Source organism: Neophocaena asiaeorientalis, unplaced genomic scaffold (assembly GCF_003031525.2).
Source record: "Neophocaena asiaeorientalis asiaeorientalis breed wild unplaced genomic scaffold, Neophocaena_asiaeorientalis_V1.1 scaffold361, whole genome shotgun sequence".
NCBI classification, from domain to species: domain Eukaryota; kingdom Metazoa; phylum Chordata; class Mammalia; order Artiodactyla; family Phocoenidae; genus Neophocaena; species Neophocaena asiaeorientalis.
Genome location: NW_020175290.1, coordinates 1387843 through 1407727, shown reverse-complemented (window position 1 = coordinate 1407727; position 19885 = coordinate 1387843). Strand labels below are relative to the sequence as shown.

General features: G+C 41.2%; 1 pseudogene; it reads right to left on the bottom strand.

Annotated features, from left to right (window-relative positions):
- Positions 1-16908: 16908 nt before the first annotated feature.
- Positions 16909-17933, bottom strand: LOC112413497 (uncharacterized; annotated as a pseudogene).
- Between the last annotated feature and the right edge of the window lie 1952 nt (positions 17934-19885).

The window sequence follows — 19885 nt, the reverse complement described above, 5'->3', positions numbered from 1 at the left end:
CTGTACGCGGGCCTCTCACTGTTGTGGCCTCTCCCGTTGCGGAGCACAGGCTCCGGACGTGCAGGCTCAGCGGCCATGGCTCACGAGCCTAGCCGCTCTGCGGCATGTGGGATCCTCCCGGACCGGGGCACGAACCCATGTCCCATGCATCAGCAGGCGGACTCTCAACCACTGCGCCACCAAGGGAAGCCCTGAATGGGCTATTTTGAGGGTAAAAAAGAACATAAAATCAAGGAGTATTTAGGAGACATAGATATATTTCCTTTTGGTATAAAGCAGAATTAGAGTCCCATAGGTATTTTTCACAAAATAAAACCAGGACTATAGAAGATTATAGGTCAGTGAGGAACTTATTCAATCTTATTGGAAATTAAAGTAGACTGCATGTGTCAGGGTTCTCCAGAGGAACAGTACCTATAGAATGTGTGTGGGTGTATAATTTTTTTTTTTTTAAAAGCAATTGGCTAACTTGATTATGGAAGCAGAGAAGTCCAGACCCAGGAGAGCTGATAGTGCAAATTCCAAGCTGAGTTCAAGACTGAGTCCCAAGGCAAGAGAAGACTGATATTACAGCTCAGAAACAGGCAGAGGGAGAGAATTCTTCCTTACTTAGCCTTTTATTCTATTCAGGCCTTAAACTGATTGGATGGGTCCCACCCACATTGGGGAGGGCAATCTGCTTTGTTTAGCCTACTGATTTAAACGTTAATCCCATCGAGAAACCCCCTCACAGACACACACATAAATAATGTTTAATCTACTATCTGGGCACCTTGTGGCTCAGTTAAGTTGACAGCTAAAATTAACCACCACATAGAGATTTTTAAAATATTCTGAAGACTGTAGAAAATTTAGTTGGTTGCATTTAAAATTAATTGATACTGCTTTCTAATAGTTCACAGTCTAATATGGATCGAGGTTGGGAAAGAAAAAGTAGAAATTCAAATACCTTTCTACAGTAGAATATGAAAAATATCATGAAAACAAAGGAAAGCTAGGTAAATACATAATGCCAAATCCCAAGGCAAGGCAGATGCTAGCGGACGTGGACTTGTTAAATTCGGTGTCCTGCATGTTAGGGTGGAAGAATCTGTCTTGAGAAGTTAGAGGAATTAAAGGATCATAGAACTGATGAGAGAAGCCTGGCCTTGCTCTGAAGAATAGAGTGGGTAAGCACTTTGTTGCAATACAACCCAGCAAACAAAAAGGCACTGATGGACCAGAGTGACTTATTACACCCTATACCATACCTCAAATTTAATTCTACTCACAAGGGCATAGTAATACACACTGTGGCAGATACTGTTACTGTCTGGACCACATCTCCTCCGCTCACCTCTCACCTCATCTAAAGCTATAGTGGACTACACTTTACAAACTCCCAGGATGCCAATTTAAGGGCACCATTGTCTCTGCTTTTCTGCCTCAAGGTTTCCTCCTGACTGATGATAAGTCCAATCAGGGTTTTAGTGCTCTCAAGGAAACACATCAACCAGCGTAGGATGGGAGTCTGTAGTGAAATGCTCCAGCCTCCACTCCTATGCAGGAAGCCAATTCCATAGGGAATTCTATATAATTCCTCATAAGGTACACAGGGAGACAGCATATTTGTTCATGGGGAAAACCGGCTCCTTATTGGTTTTCCAGCCTGACATTACATTCCCTGCTCTCTCCTTTATCCTTCCATGGATAACCTGCCAAATAAATATCCTATTCCCTCAAATTGCTGCATGCTCTGCTGTTAGGAAGATCCAAACTAAGATACACACTCAATTTAATGCATATAGTTCTACTGTTTTATGCTCCTAATTGCCCTCTGAGAGATGTAGGGTGTGGTGGGGATTGAGGGACAAGCTCTGGAGTTGTCAACTCCATTTTACTGATGAAGAAAAGACTTTAGATAATCTGAGTAATTCTCCCAAAGTCTAATAATTGGCAAAGTCTTCTTTGATGTGCTAAATAGAACCTTGGCAACACACAAAAAAAGAATGAATCATTTCCCAAAGGAGTTCTGTGTGCTTTAATTTTATGTATAATTTCAATTTAATGTGTCAGATCTTGCTAGCTTAACATATTTCAGCTAAACCTCATTAATTTGGACTCCATTAATTTATGCTTTGTGATAACTTGTAAATGTAGGAGTGAAATTTATGTTCTCTGTAAAAATATTATTATCTAATCTAAGGTATACATTTTTAATAAGACCAAATCATTTCCTCAATCCCCACCTTGCCATCATCATTTAATGTTCTATGATATCCAATAAAAAAAAACAACGGACATTAGGCACACTGAATTTTAGGATGCTTTATTGCTCTCAATGCTCTCCAGGACCATGAAATCAAGCTCTGCCCCATTTCAAGTTACATTCAGAGAAGGAATATAACTTTGTATATTTTTTCCAATTTTTAGTTTGGTATATTTTTTCCAATTTATGTTGTATATTTGTATATTTTTTCCAATTTTTAGTTTTTATCAATATTTAATATGTATTTATACAGCACTAACTATATGCCAAACACTATTCTAAATGTTTTACAAATAGTAACTCATTTAATTCTTATAATAACCCTTTGAGGTAATACCCTTATCCTCATTTTACAGATGAGAAAACTGGGGCACAGGGAAATTAAGTGATTTGATCAGTGTCATACAACTAGTAAATGGCTAAGCCTGGATTCAAACTCAGGGAACTTGGCTCTTAAGTCAGAAGTCAGTGCTCTTAGCTACTAACAATGCCTTGAAAATCTTTAAATCCTACCTCATTCAGTCACCATGACAACCCACATTCCACAATAAGCAGTCCTTTGTAAGGAAAAGCTGAAGAGGAGGGTTTTAAAGTACACTTTTCAGGGATGCTCTTGAGTCCTAATTCCACAGAAGTGATTAAGTTATTTAGGTACCAGTTGCTTCTAGATGCCTTCATGTGCCTTTTAAGACTTTTTAAGTCCATGTCACAGCCCTTTGATGAGGAAACACTGTGACCAAGAAAGGCTTTTGTAACAACAAAGAGAATGGATAAGAACTACTAGGAGGTTTTGGAGTGTATCATCTGAAAAATGAATGACAAAGAAGGGAAAGCCAGCAGATTCAATAGTCATTTGCCCATTCAAATCATGTGTAAATATTAGGCCTTCATAGGTTAGTCAAAATTTCCACCAGTATAAGGATTTGGTAGAGCCAGTCAGAGAGAGAAGAATTTTGCAGTTGTTTCTAGAGCTGAGCTAGAAGAACTGTCAAACTGAAAGGAGTTATTTTCCAGACTAACTCCCCTTGCCCCAAAATGCTTTTGTGGATTTTATAACATGTGTTGGGGAGGAAATATTTTCCCTTCCTCCCTTCTAGGTTCACTGGCTAGTCTAATAATGAAATTGACATAAGAAAGGTTAACAGGAGAAAAATAAATTTAACTATGTACCTATGGGAGCCCCACAAAGATATAAGACCCCCAGGAAGTCTGGTAATTGAAGCCTACATACCATCCTGAGCTATGGAGAAGGGGGGTAGGGTTTTAGAACTTCAAAGGAGAGGAAGACAATTCACAAGAAGATGAGAGGAGTAAATGTTTGGTATACAAATGTTTGCCATGCCATGCAGGTAAGTATTTCTAAAAAAAAAAAAAAATCTCTGGTACTAGTTCTCTTTCTGGTACAGGCCACCTATTTAAATGCTTTTAGGATGTTAAAGGAGAGCTAAAAACCTCTTCCTGAACCTGCAGTGTCTTGATTGCTTTCAGCTCAAAATAATCCCCATGCCAAAGTGGCATATTTTGTGGGTGGTGTATTCTGTTCCCCTTCATATGTCAGTGTTCTTATTTGCAAAAGTTCTTATTAAAAGGCTTAGATTTTCTAAAATAAATTATCCACCTTTATTGTTTTATCAACAGTTTTTCTATACATTATTTTAAGAAAAAAAAATTGCTTTCCTCCTTAAATGTTCTTGCTGACTGTTTTCATAAGCCTCAATGACATTTCTCCACACTTAAAGAAATTTGATTGTACAAATTAAGGCCACTAGAATATCATTTACCCTCCTAGAACATTATTTTCCTGAATAAATGATTCCCTAGAGTTCTGAAAGATTAACACACTGAGCAGAACACCTTAGCTCACAAGGGAGTCTGATTATTTACTCATTAGGATTTACTTAGAAGATACTACAAAGACTAAAATCCTCAAGCTGGAACAGAATTATGTGATGGTACAATAACACTCATTTTATTGATTTGACTTTGATTTTCTAACCCTGTGTCTTGTGATTGTCTCTTTTTCTTATTAAGGTTATAACATCATAATGTTAGAAGCTGTGACAAGAATAATGAAGCCCAACTTCCTCATTTTACATCTAATGAAACAAAAGCCCTTGCTTCCAATCCAGTGCTCTGTCCAGTAAACATCTCCCATTAATCATGACATGTTTATCTTCAGACATAAACTCCTTGGTGAGAGAAGGGTGTGTTTCAAAAATATATGCACATATAAAATATTCACAAATGTTAATTAATTATGGTGCTGATGGAATAAACATCAGTAGTTTTATATTTGACTTATTAATGTAAGGCCAACTGGCCCGAGGCAGGGGAACGCAATCAGACTCACAGGTTGCATCAGACCGAAACTTTCCGGACCACCCAGTTCCAGAAACTGACCTGGATACTTTCCAGACCACCCAGTTCCAGAAACTGACCTGGGGACTTTCCACCCGGCCCAGCCTTCCCGCCTTTCGAGGGGCGGGACTAACGGTCCCAAGACTGATGCAAGCGGCACCGGATATTGCCAGGATACCCGAAGAGACCACCAAATAAGGAATAACCTGCGCCCTCCCGGATTCACCACACCCCTTTCCCTTTTTCCCCTTCTTCCCCTATAAATTCTGCCCAAACCCTCGCCCGGGCGTGACTTCTCTGGCCCCTTTCTCTCGGAGCACTGAACCTCGCCCGGGAGTGCTCCCTAATAAAGCTCACTTGAAGCTTTCCTCTGTTTCGCGGTGCCGTTTGTTAAGATCCAATCTTACAATTAAGAAACACAGACTGTTGATCTTAGTTGAAATACCAGATCTCAAGGAAATTTTTCAGAAGTGTCTATTTTATAATTTGATACTGATTTTATAAATACATCCCTCTTTTGGGCAGCACTGACACTTTTATTATACTTTCCACTGGAGAAGTTATTTGGATATATGTGTATGCAGAGCAGAAGTGGAGGAGTTTTATAAGCAACCACGCATTTGTTCTGAGAGGTAGCATAAAGGCAACATAAAACAAATTAGAGATAGAAAAAGTTATACGAAAGAAAGAAAATGTGTTTGTGGTGAAAACCAAAATAACAAAGTTGCTTGCACAGAGAAAGACTATTCCATTCAAAAGGCAGAGAATTCTGACAAGAATTCTGACAAGAATCAGATGACCACAGTGTCTATCAAAGCACAAGGTGATGCCCCTCTCCCCCTGCCCTCTCCAGCAAGTGGATACAGAATCCCAACTGGCCTGACTAGATGTGCATATTAATCTATCAGAGACTGATGTCATCAAATGCCTGTATCAAGCTACTATCTCCTCTTGAACTTGATCTTGTATTGATCAAGCAACCTTCAGACAATTTGCCTTCCATCTAAAGAAAGGGGATGTGCTAATCTCATCATTCAGTGCAAATCTCTGTTTCACTGGACAGTTTTTTTTTCCTCATAATATGTTGCTGGGGAGGAAAATTTTTCATTTTACCTTTCTAGGTTCTGTGGAAGGTCAAACAATTAAAATGTTATTAACAGGAAGAAAACAAATGTAATTTCATACACATGGGATTCCCATAAAAATAAGAGACCCAAAAGGCAGCCAGGTGATTGAAGCTTATATAACATCCTTAGCTAATAAGGAAAGGAGTGGGGTCTGGGGATACAAAGAAAAGAAGGCCATTCACAGGAAGGCAGAGGAGGTGTCTGGAAAACAAAGGTTGCCCTGTTATGCAGATAAGTTTCTTAAGTAAAAAGGTATTTCTAATAATTCTCTCCCTGGTATAGGCCCCCTTTCCAATGCAAATTTTGGCAGTTGAGGATGGGGAGGTAAAGGATTTTTCCTGAATGTGCTGGGTTTTCATTGTCTTTAGCTCAAAATAATCTGTAACTGAGCAGGACCCTATGGGGCCTTCCTGGGACAGGCCTTCCACCATATCCTCTGCTTTAGCTCCTCTCTGAAGTACCTAGATAATAGTATTTGATGCACATTTCCTGAGTTGTTTTGCGGATGTGAAAACCTCACCACCAAATGGAAGATGTTAACCACTTGATGACAATGAGTACATAGCCCCAGGCCTCCTGGAGCCTAAGGACTGGTAATGTTAACCCCTGTGAGGCCGCCCTGCTGCCTCACCATCAACCAATCAGAGAATTGTTCACAAGCTGATCATATACCCTGCGACCCTCCTTCTCCTGGCCTTTAAAAATGTTTTGCTGAAACGCTTAGGGGAGCTTGAGGCTTTTCAGGGCATGAGCCATCCATCTCCTCGCATGGCCCTGAAATAAACCTTTCTTTGCTCCAAACTCCGACGTTTTAGTTTGTTTGGCCTCACTGTGCATCGGGCACACAAACTTGCATTAACAAATCTCATGCCGATGTGGGATGTGGCATATTTTGGAGTGGAAAAATTCTGTTCCCCTTCATTGCCATCAGAGTCTTGTGAGTTGACCTAGCAAATTTAGTCTCTGTGGTTTAAAATATTTCTATAGTGAGTCTAAATATTTATATGTTGTAAAACCAAGGGGCATAGGTAATACTGTAGTTAATTCACCAAGATAAAGATATATCATGAGGCATTTTGGAAACTGGACATCTACCTTTCTTCATGGGCAAAGAAAGTTTTTCAACTGTTTTACTTTCAGGTTTCCAGAATAGATACTTATTCTACTTTTAAGTATGCTTTTGTTTTTCAGATCTATATTATTAATTCCTAAGTACACCACCACTATATTTATCACTATGGTTCTATGCCTACAATTGTGTAAAATCATCCAAATTAATGTTTGACACTATGTTACTTATAGCTGAAAGCTTTAGACTGTTGGCAAACTTCCAAGTTTGAGATTTACTAGTACCTTGAAGGTTCTGGTTACCTGAGATGTTGTCCTTGGTAGGTAGACACAGGACCTAAAGATGGATATAATACCTTTTTTCTTTTTTCTTGATGGATCACAACTAGTTTCTTAAACTTCCTTTGGAGGAAAGAATCAATGTATTTATAAGAGTGAATATATTTTGTCAAGACTCTCATATTATTTATAATAAAATCTGATGTCCAATTAAGAGCTTGTATAAAACTTTACCTGTAAAATTAAATTATGTTCCCAAGTAATGGAAATTTGTGAATTCTATACTCTGCAACTGTAATATTGTGACTTATAAGAAATATATATTTGGTCATTCAGATGACCAAATTCTATTTCTCATATATATTTGGTCTTCATCCACAGTTCCTGCCTCACAGCTCTCAAAATCCTTGGAATTTCCTGAGAAAATAGCAATGGAATATCTTTTGTTATAATATTTGGTCTCTTGCCCTCAGTTCCTAAAATCCCTTCAGAGCCATAAAAGTGAAATAGGTCTGTTATCATTCATAACAAGTCCCTTTCTACCACAACTGGGTTTATGTTAGCAAAATGACTTTTGGAAAGCACCTAAGGATGGATGGAGGCTGGTTGCCAGGGGAACCAACCACAAATAGAGGGGTGGAACTTTCAGTCCCACCCCCTGATTTTTGGGGAGGGGAGAGGGGCAGGAGGTTGAATCGATTACCAATAGCCAATGATTTAATCATTCATGCCTATATAATGAAGCCTCCACAAAAACCCAAAAGGACTGAGCCCAGAGCTTCCAGTTAGTGAACACGTGGAGATTTGAGGAGAGTGGCACTCAAAGAGAGCATGGAAGCTTCGTGCTCTTTACCTTACCTTGCTATACTCCTCTCTTCACCCTGGCTGTTTCTGAGTTATATCTTTTTATAATAAACCATAATAAATCAGTGATTTAGTGAGTACAAGGTTCCTCTGAGTTCTGTGAGCCACTCTAGCAAATTAATCAAACCCAAGGAGGGGGCTGTGGGAAACTCAGCTTTATAGCCAGTCAGAAGTACAGATAACAACCTGGATTTGCAAGTGGTGTCAGAAGTGTGTGTGTGTGTGTGTGTGTGTGTGTGTGCACACAAATGCGCAGGGGGGTGGGCAGTCTGCTGGGACTGAGCACTTAACCTGTGGAATCTGATGCTATCTCTGGGTAAATAGTGTCAGAATTGAGTTGTTTGGTGGTGTGAGGGCACCCCCCACACACATCAGAATTGAGTACTGATCCAAACAGCAATACATCAGAAAAATCTTACATTGTTATTTTTTTTTTTGTGGTACGCGGGCCTCTCACTGCTGTGGCCTCTCCCGTTGCGGAGCACAGGCTCCGGACGCGCAGGCTCAGCGGCCATGGCTCACGGGCCCAGCCGCTCCGCGGCATGTGGGATCTTCCCGGACCGGGGCACGAACCCGTGTCCCCTGCATCGGCAGGCGGACTCTCAACCACTGCGCCACCAGGGAAGCCCTTACATTGTTATTAATAGCTATAAACATGCATTAAAACGCATTGTTCATATGCCTAGATTATCACTAAATCAACTCTATAGCATCACTTTCTAACAGAAGTTTCTGTGATGATGAAAATGTTCACATAAAACATTGTATCACCTAAGGATGCTACCAGCGAACTACTAGGGCTCTTTAATGAATTCAGTACAGTCGCAGGACACAAAATTAATATACAGAAATCTGTTGCATTTCTATCACCAACAACAAAGTACTGTAAGGAGAAATTAAGGAAACAATCTCATTTACCTTCACATCAAAAAGAATAAAATACCTAGGAATAAACCCGCCTACAGAGGCAAAAGACCTGTACTCCAAAAAGTATAAGATGCTGATGAAAGAAACCAAAGATGACACAAACAGATGGAAAGATATATGGTGTTCTTGGATTGGAGGGATCAAAACTGTTAAAATCACCATACTATCTAACGCAATCAACAGATTCAATGCAATTCCTATCAAAATACCAATGGCAGTTTTCAAAGAACTGGAAGAAATAATTTTAAAATTTATATGGAAAAACAAAAGACCCTGAATAACCAAAACAATCTTGAGAAAGAAGAACGCAGCTTGAGGAATCAGGCTCCCTGATGTCAGACTATACTATAAAACTACAGTCATCAAAACAGTATGGTACTGGCACAAAAACAGACACACAGATCAATGGAACAGGACAGAGAGCCCAGATATAACCCCACACACATATGGTCACCTTATCTTTGACAAAGGAGGCAAAAGTATACAATGGAGAAAAGACAGTCTCTTTGTTAAGTGGTGCTGGGAAAACTAGACAGCTACATGTAAAAGAATGAAATTACAACATTCTTTAACACCATATACAAAACTAAACTCAAAATGGATTAAAGACCTAAATGTAAGACCAAATACTATAAAACTGCTAGAGGAAAACATACGCAGAATTCTCTCTGACATAAATCGCAGCAATAACTTTTTGGATCCATCTCCTAAAGTAAAGGAAATGAAAGCAAAAATAAACAAATGGGACTTAAACTTAAAAGCTTCTGCACAGGAAAGAAACCATTGTCAAAATGAAAAGACAACCCACAGAATGGGAGGAAATATTTGCAAATAATATGACAGATAAGGGATTAATATCCAAAATATATAAACAGCTCATACAACTCAACATCAAAAAACCAAACAACCTGATTAAAAAATGGGTAGAAAAACTGAATAGACATTTTTCCAAAGAGGAAATGCAGATGGCCAACAGGCACATGAAAAGATACTCAACATCACTAATCATCAGGGAAATGCAAATCAAAACCAAAATGAGATATCACCTCACACCTGTCAGAATGGCTATCATCAAAAAGAACACAAATAGCAAATGCTGGTGAGGATGTGGAGAAAAGGGAACCCCTTGTATACTGTTGATGGGAATACAAACTGGTACAGCCACTGTGGAAAACAGTATGGAGGTTTCTCAAAAAACTAAAAATAGAACCGTTATATGACCCAGCAATTCCACTCCTGGGCATATATCCGAAAAAAACCAAAAACACTGATTTGAAAAGATATGTGCACCACGATGTTCATAGCAGCATTATTTACAATTGCCAAGATATGGAAGCAACCTAAGTGTACATCGACAGATGAATGGATAAAGAAGTGGTATATATACACAATGGAATATTACTCAGTCATAAAAAGAACAAAATTTGGGCTTCTCTGGTGGCGCAGTGGTTGAGAGTCCGCCTGCCGATGTCGGGGACATGGGTTCGTGCCCCGGTCCGGGAAGATCCCACATACCACGGAGCGGCTAGGCCCGTGAGCCATGGCCACTGAGCCTGCGCGTCCGGAGCCTGTGCTCCGCCACGGGAGAGGCCACAGCAGTGAGAGGCCCGTGTACCGCAAAAAAAAGAACAAAATTTTGCCATCTGCAGCACCATGGATGGACTTGGAGGGCATTATGCTAAGTGAAATAAGTCAGACAGAGAAAGACAAATACTGTGTGATCTCACTTATATGTGGAATCTAAAAAGTACAACAAACTAGTGAATATAACAAAAAACAAGCAGACTCACAGATATAGAGAACAAACTAGTGGTTATCAGTGGGGAGGGGAGGGAGGTGGAAGATAGGGTGGGGGAATGGGAGGCACAAACTCTTGGGTGTAAGATGGGCTACAAGGATGTATTATACAACACGGGGAATATAGCCAATATTTTGTAATAACTGTAAATTGAAAGTAACCTTTAAAATTGTATAAAAAATATAAAACAACAACAAAAATACACTATCACCAAAATGGTTGCCCTAGCTACTTATCACTATTGAGCACCTGAAATGTGGCTAAGGCAACAGAATAACTGAATTTTAAATTTTACTTATTTTTATTAATTTAAATGTATATTGTTATATGTGGCTAGGGGCTCCAGTATTAGACAGTACAGCTCTATAGTACATATAGGGAGACTAGAATTTTGTCTTATAAATGTACTGATTAATTTTAAGAAAAAAAAGTGAGCAAGTTAGAACTAACATGTGTCTGTAAACAACTGAGTGAAATCCTTACAGATATCAAACTATATGTTTCATTAATTGAAACTGTCTTAAGGTTAAGTACTATAAATGTCTAGTTTTGGTACTCCTTTATTTTGAAAAGATAGCATTCATTACTTCTTATATTACTTTTCAATCATTTGTTATATTAATCATGGGGATCTCTGTCAACTAAAATTATGTTTTAAAACTTAAATTATATCTCCTAATCTTCATGGTGTATAGAATTTTTGTTAGCAATCTAGAAAACGTTGTTGATGATTACCAACTGTATTAAGTGAAAGGGCTTCCCATTACCCAATGTAACATAATATCGAATAACATCTCCTTCTTCTCTCTCTCTCTCTCTCTCTATATATATATGTATGTTATAATCCTGATGATTTTTTTAAAAAACTATCTTCTACATGCTAAATGTCAATGTGTGTATTTATATATGGTAAACCCTAGCCATTTTTGCAAATGTTTTGATCCCACAGGCTTCTAAATAAAAATGTTATCAAAATAAACAGCAAAAGTGAGGAGATGGTAGGAAATTAGAAAATATATGTTTATTTCCCCTGCTTGTTTTTTCTTCCTAGTTAGATGAGCCAGGTATTAGAGGAGAGAAAAAAAATAGGCTAAACATGAAAGGTTGGACCGAACTGGTATATACTAGATTGAGAGAACTGAGTTGCATAATATTGAAGCTTCCCAGAATATCACCGATTACTTAACTCTGGAATCTACATAGCAACTGCTTTAGTGCCAATTACAAAAGTGCAAAACACGAGATGCAATGCCTAGATAGTATTGTAGTGGCTTCACTCAACCTTGAAATCCATTTTTCCTATTTTTGCAGGAGTACCCAGGAGGAGGGTAGGAAATTGTCAGTAAGAATACTGCATTACCTGTTCCCAGAGGAAAATTTCTGTGATAATAAAATCCAGCTTCTAAAGGTTTATATAAAAAGTGCATAGCTAAAATTGTCACCCTATAAACCAATTTATGATGCAATTTATGACAGGCTTGAAAAGAATGAGAAGGGAAAGTAGAACAGGTTGCCCATCTAATTGGTACCATTCACTGGAGACTATCTTAGGGCCCGAATAATCCTTCCTAAATCAGAAACAGAGTTCAAATTATACATTTTTTCCCAGTGTTATTGAAAAATAATTGGCACACCTCTCTCTATAAGTTTAAGGAATGACAGTTTGATCTACACATTGTGAAATGATTACCACAATAGGTGCAGCTAACGTTCATTTTCTCACACAGATACAATAAAAAAAAAAAAAGAAAAAAGAAGAGAAAAAAGAGAAAAAAATTCCCCTTGTGTTGAGAACTCAAGATTTACTCACAACAACTTTCCTATATATTGTATAGCAGTGGTAGCTATGGTCATCATATTGTACATGCATCCCTAGTACTTATTTATCTTACAACTGGAAGTTTGTATCATTTGATCATCTTTCTCCAATTCCCCTTCCCCCCACCGTCCACCTCTAGTAACCACAAGTCTGGTCTTTTTTCTATGAGTTTGTTTGTTTTTTTTTCAGATTCCACATATTAGTGAGATCATACAATATTTGTCTTTCTCTGTCTGACTTATTTCACTTAGCACAATACCTTAAAGGTCCATCCATGTTGTCACAAACGGTACGATTTTCTCAATTTTTTATGGCTGAATTATATATATCGATATCAATTTCTTAAAGGATTTATGCATCTGTGGACACATCTATAGACACAGGTTTTTGCACACCTTGGCTATTGTTTTTTTTTTTTTTTCTCTTACTTCATTTAACATGTATTAGAAATGACTCTGTGCAAGGCTTGGTCCCTGCCCTCAAGGAACTCACAGTCTAGGGAAACAGACACATGACCATCACAGTGCCTTGTGTAAATGCTGCAGGAGAGCAGACACAGGGTTAGAGAGGCAGAGGGAATGGCAGTCTCTGCTTAGCTACCTAGGCTGTCTTGTGGTGTAATGGAGTTCACCAGGCAGCCAAGGAGGCCCGATGCATAGTACACCCGGAAGCATCAGGATCTGAACGAGCATAACGTGTTCAGGAAATGGTATCAATACAAAGTAGGTTCTGTCCTGGGGATGACGGGAGGGAGGCTAGGGCAAGATGATGAAAGAATCTGCATGGCACACAAGGGGCTTTGGTGAGAGAAGCCATGGAGGTCTTTAAGGAGTGAGCTCATTAAAGGTGTGTTTTAGAGAGAAAATGCTGCCAGAAATGGAAAGAATTTTCAGGAAGAGACCAAAAGTTTAGGAAAGAGATTATGAGGGCAGGGAAGTGAGATGGAGAACAGAGGATGAATTCCAGATGAAGAAGAAGTGGGTCACCACAGGTTGGAGGAAGGGGGGGTCAGAACCAAGTTGAGCAACAGGAGAGAGGAGACGGAATCCATGCCAAACACCAGGCCGGGTATTTTACAAACACTCTCCATCTTCACAGGAATCGTCTTCATTGTACAGATGACACTTAGAGAAGTTAAGTGACTTTTCTGGTCACGCAACTAGATTACAGAGTTAAGCTTCAAACCCAGGTCAACACCTTTAACTGTCATACACATCTAGACAAAGATATATAGTGAGCTGTTTCGGAGCTTGGGGGGAAACTCACGACTACAGATAAGACATCTGGGAGTCCTCAAGGTAGATCAGCAGGTGGTTGAAGCCACAGGTGAGGCTAAAACTGTGCAGCAAGAAAAAAGCCAAGGATGAAACTGGAAGAGCACTCACAGTTAGGAGAACAGGAGGAGTCAGTGGCAGAGGAGACAGCTGGAAAAGGAAACAGAGGTGGTGGTGAAGTCAAGACAGAATTCAGTCAAGAGTGCCAGACACTGCAAAGCATTAGTATGACTGGGAATGGATACCACATTTGCAATCACAAAGGCTTTTAGCCAAACTGGCTTCACCACTTTAGTGGTGGAAGCGGATAGCAAGCAGCAAGGGCTAAGAGGAATGCAGGGATGGGGCTGAGGCCTTGACAACCTTGGTTGAAAAAAGAAATCAGGGACTTCCCTGGCGGTCCAGTGGTTAAGGCTCCACACTCCCAATGCAGGAGGCACGGGTTTGATCCCTGGTCGGGGAACTAAGATCCTGCATGCCATGCGCCATGGCCAAAAAAGACAAATAAATAAGAAATCACCTTGAAGGTTGCATCTGAACCCATATACGGAGAGTGTCAGGCCACACAGTTGTGCAAAATTCTCTAGCTGCACTGGGCAGTTCAGGCCCAGAAGCAAACAGAAATGGACAGTGGACCTGGGGTTGGAAGTGAAGGAAAAGGGGCAGTAGAGAGGGGAATAAGGGTACAAGGGACTTTGGACTCTTCAAGAGAGAAGAACTTCCCTTTCTGGGACACCAGTAAAGATGTTTAAAAATCTCAAAAAGATTTGGAGGACCCATTTGGAATTTTTAAACAAAAAAAACAAAGCCAAGGTTCATCTCTTCATTGTGTAAAAGGGATTTGATAAACAGATAACTAATGTTAACCAATTTAATGATAAAAGAATAGACTGTTTTTAAGTACATCAAGGTACCACTGGAACAGGATGCAAAATGATACACACTAATTACTCCTCTTTACTCTTAAAGCTGATTCCCCAAAGACTTAGCAAATACTTTAAGAGACTGCTCAGAAAAAGAATAAAGGAGCATTTAGGTCTATTCCATTATTCAGACTGGCTGCCATCCTGATTCGATAAAAGGGAGATTTTACTTGGATAGAACAGCACTTGCATGTTTTTGAAGCTCTAAGCTGGCTTCTCACTCTTTTTACACTACAGCAGGAAGGACATCAGTACCCCTATTCTTCCAAGGCCAGAAGAGGTGAAGGGGCATGTCCCAGGCCACCCGTCTCTTGCCTCCAAGTCCAAGGCTCTCACCTCCATCCATCCGGACGCATGCTACTCTCGGGCGTTCCCCCACACCTCGCTCCGCCCGTCTTGTCTCTGACCCTGAGACGGCACCCATGCGGCTACTACTTAGCAGCACAGGTTGAAGCCTGCACCCCCGTGGCCAGCCTGGTTCTTGGACAAGGCAGCCTTTCCTGTAAAATACTCCTAAGAAGCCCTCAACCACCAGGCCTGAGAGGGTCCCTGTGAGGTTGGGTCCCTGTGATCACCCTCCCAACTACGGCTGCTCTCCCCTCCAGATCCCTAGCTCACTAGGATCACAAGGCTACATGGAACTGTTTTTCCTGCAATAAAACTCCAGCAGCCAACATTTATTGAGCACCTACTTGTTGCCATGGACTCTGCTAAGAACTTTACATATGTTACCTTAACTTTGTAACAACCCAGCAAAAATAGGTACTCTTATCCCTGTTTTACAGATGAGGATAACCGATACCTGAGGCTCAGAAAGGCTACGTGACTTGCTCAAGGTCATTCAACTAGTGGTTGAGGCAGTACTCGTAAGTCTGTCAGACTCGAGAATCCACTTTATTTTCACTGTACCACACCGCCCTGGCTCACCACTCTACAAGTGCCTAGAGACCCACACCAGAGTGGAAAAGGAAAAGTGAGGCAAGGCACGAGCCTTTTCATTCTCACTGCCTGGCTCCCAAGCGACTCTGGGGACGCTGATCCCATGGTGTTTCACTCGGCTGACGGCCTCACCAGCCTGGGGCCCTGGGAAGCTGACAGGAGTCAAAGGGCCCCCTGGCAGGATTGTCCTGGCAGCTGCCCAGCTGACTTGAGCTAACACAGCAATCCCCACCCACAGAAACCCTGCTGCCTGATGACACCTGAGCAGAGGCAAGAAAGCACGCTCTATCTCATAGCCCCACGGCAGCAGCAGAGCTCAGCCAGCCCTGGGAAAGAAAGAGCCAGCTGAGAATACTAATAGACTTGCTGGAAGCAAAAATTCAGTGAGGGCAAGCCCGAGGAAATAAAATTATTTAAAAGAGGCACAAAGTGAGACTAGAAAAAGGGAGCAACTTGGACTTCCAAAGATAGTGCTTCTTCCATCAGGCACTGGGAGGACGTACATCAGTGGTGGCAGGGTTATTCTAAAATATCTGAAAACCCAAAAATGTCTTAGTCTGTGGTTAAACTTTTTTTGTGTTATTTCTGTAGGTTTTCTGTCCTGTAATGTTTTGCTTAGCTTGATATTAAACTACATATGTGCAGGATGCCCAAAAGTGTTTCAAGGGAAACCAATCCTGGGATCTAATGTTTGCCACAGTTGTTAGATTGTTTAAAAACAAAGCATATCTCTCAGATTTCATAAGAAGGCAAGGGGCAGCTTGACAGGTGGCATATTGGCTGCCACTGGGTCAAATTAACCCTATGGGTATGTTAGCATGCTTAGAATTTTTTAAAAAATAAATTGTCAACATTTAAAAATCAGAAGTTCAATCTGGTATCTCTGGGCAAGCAGCACAAATTGGAAGAAGCTGCACAGCCACTGCCCACTTTAGGCAGGCCTGTGCTTTCTAGTACCTGGCCTGGCCGCTCATTTAAGCCACCTGACTGACCCCTGTAGGCAAGAGAGTTTGCTACTGGTGGTTTCACCTAGTGAAGGGATCCCAGGTTTGGTCGTCCTCAGGACTGCCACAGGGGGGCAGCACTGGTCTGCCCATGAGGCCTGCGTCAGCCTGAGCCTGTGACCAAGCTAAGCTTATTAGCACATCCTTTCAGAACCAATATCATGATAAAAAGGCCCTTGGGAACCTGCGCCTCCAGGACTCACCGCCTCCAGGATCCAGTGCAGCCACGCTAGTAAAACAAAGCTTCCAGGGCCCCAAGGTCCTCAGTTAAAGGCCAATTTTATCCTACCCGGAGATGACTGCTTTGCATAACTCCTAGGAGACCCCAGCACCACCTGGAAGACAGGATTAGATCAAAATGGTTCTCAGACGCCACTTTAATCAAGTTTTGCACTACACAGTGACGGGGTTGGGGGTGAAAGACAATGACTGTTTTCAAGCAAATCCACCTGCCCCAAGGTGAACAGCCTGGGCTCCCAAGAACAGAAAACTGCTTTCCTTCCCAGGGGAATCCCCTTCCTGAGCTGACAGGACAGGATTTCAGGGAGAATGAGCACAAAGGACAAAGCAAGCTAGTTAAGGGAGCCAGGTAGATTTCTGAACTCTTCCCAGTGCAAACTAGAACCAGGCATGTAGGTACCCCTCCTAAAGGCATCACCCCAATCCCAGCCACTCCCACCTGAGGCCAAACTGCCTCCCCACAGGGACTGACGGCCAATGTTCACTTCATCACTCTCCTCCCAGTGGTGCACCTAGTAGCGCAGAAGCCTGAGCAGCTGTGGCCACCATCCAGCAGAGGCAGCCTTCAGGCCAGAACCCTCACGGGCCTTCCTCTTCACTGGCCCCTCAGCTACTAGTGTGTCTGCCTGGCCATAGCAGAGCAGCCAGTATGTGTGTGGCTGTGTGGGGCGGGAGAGGCCAGAAGAAGCGATAAAGCAAATCAGATGTGGATTCTGGTTGCTGGGTCGACATGGTGGCAGGACCAGTCTTGGCCCCCAGAAGGACCCATAGGGCCCTGTGTCCTCCATGAATTCTTCTCCGGGCGGTTTCTGTTCAGGACAGCTTTAGGGGCAAATTCCAGCTTGTCCTTAAGGCTCACGACCTGGGTGTGGTCCTTGCCTAGCAGCTGATCCAGGTGCGGTCCTCCCGGCGCTCCGAGATGCTCTTCTCCTCCTCCACAGGCTGGGGATCCTTCCCCCGGATGAACCATTCCAGGTGGTAGCCCAGAGCCCCAACCACGAAGGCCACGGGAAAGGTGACATAAGGAGCATAGGTACTCACCACAGTCCAAAGCACAGGCCACATGACATCTGCGCCGCAGCTCACACCCCGCTGTCTGGCCCCCACCCTCCGCCTGCGCTCCCACTTCCGGAGCACCGAAGCCGCCAGTCCCAGCGGCCCTCAGGGCCTCGCCCCAGACCCCGCCCACTGGCGCCCGCGATCTTGGATATTGTAAATAATGCTGCTGTGAACATGGAGGTACAGATATCTTTTCCAGTTAGTGTTTTTGTTTCTTTTGGATATACTCCCAGAGGTGGAATTGCGGGATCATATGATTGATAGTGCTCTTTTTAACTTACATTTTTCTCTCTCAAAATGAATTAGTGTTTTGGAAATATCAGCTAACACGGTGAGGGATTATCACTTTTTTATTCTTCAGTTCATTCAACAAGTATTTCCTGATCACAAACTAAGAGCCGAGCATTGTGCTAGATGGTCTGGAACGTCAAAAAAAAAAAAAAAAGCGAAACAGATACCTTACCTTCATGGAAGTTAAGGTTTAGTTGGAGAGAAATGCAATAAGGAAATAAATACAAAATAAATACAGAATCATAAATTGCAATAAGTGTTTTGAAAGAATATACAATGGAATAGGATATCAGGAAAAAAATGGTTATATTTGGGGGCTAAGAAAAATGCCAATTTGAGAAAGTGACAACAGGTTGAGATCAGAAAGATGAGAAGGAGTTAATCTGGGGAAGAGTGAAACATATGGAACCTTCCAGAAAGAAAAAAAAGCAATTTGATAACAAGAGCAATTCAGAGGTATTATCCAAATATTTTGCATTACAGGGCATTAGAATTGTTTTAAATAATGGAAATCAGTAGTTTTTTCAAGAATCTGTCAACTTTTTTTATTATTAAACCATCATATTAATTATTTAAGTATTCTTTATAAAATCAAGAATCAGGCCTTTTTTATTGTAATGAATTGATTGCATCATTTGCTCAATTTTGAGTTAGCATTTAATATTGAAATCTTCTTTTTTAATATTTATATTTATTTATTTATTATTTTAGTCTGTGTTGGGTCTTCGTTGCTGCACGCGGGCTTTCTCTAGTTGCCGCGAGCAGGGGCTACTCTTCATTGCAGTGTGTGGGCTTCTCTTTGCAGTGGCTTCTCTTGTTGCGGAGCATGGGCTCTAGAGCAGGCGGGCTTCAGTAGATGCAGCAAGTGGGCGCAGTAGTTGTGGCTCATGGGCTCTAGAGTGCAGGCTCAGTAGTTGTGGCGCATGGGCTTAGTTGCTCCGCAGCATGTGGGTCTTCCCAGACCAGGCCTCAAACCCATGTCTCCTGCATTGGCAGGTGGATTCTTAACCACTGCGCCACCACGGAAGCCCTTGAAATCTTCTCTTCTAATTATTTCCTTGTCATTAGATTAGTAGAATGTCTTCCTAGCTACTCATTCAAAAAATTTTACAGACTTTTATAGTGTTAAGTGACCACTTATTTAAACGGATTTACAGTAGAGAGTCCATCTGTTAGAAATTTTTAAATTCTATCAGATTATCTAGAAAAAAAGAAAATAGGCATTCCAGGCTGGAACCAAGTTGTTCTTTGTAGAGAACACTTTTGTTTTTTTCAAAGAGTTTTTCCTTAGCTAAAATTTTCTTAAAATTATTTCTTTCTAGTATCAGGAAACTAAAGCCAAGTCTACTTTTGATGTAGGGTGGAGGAGGTGGCATTTGGCCTTGCACAGCACTTTGTTAACCAGTTTTCTTCGAGCGGCATTTTCTTTTGTTCTGAGGTGGCAGATTTGTAGCAGAGCGGCATCCAGAAATCACTGTAATTGCAGCAGTATTTCATTCAATTGCTGAAGAGTACTCTCTGTTCAAGGATTTCAAAACACTTTTCTAATGGTAAATTACCTTCACAGTATTCTTTTTTGTAAACTGCAAAAAAACTGAAGCACAGAGAGCCATAGTTTATCAAGGTCTAGTGCTGATTTTCTTAGGCAACATATTTGTTAGACATCT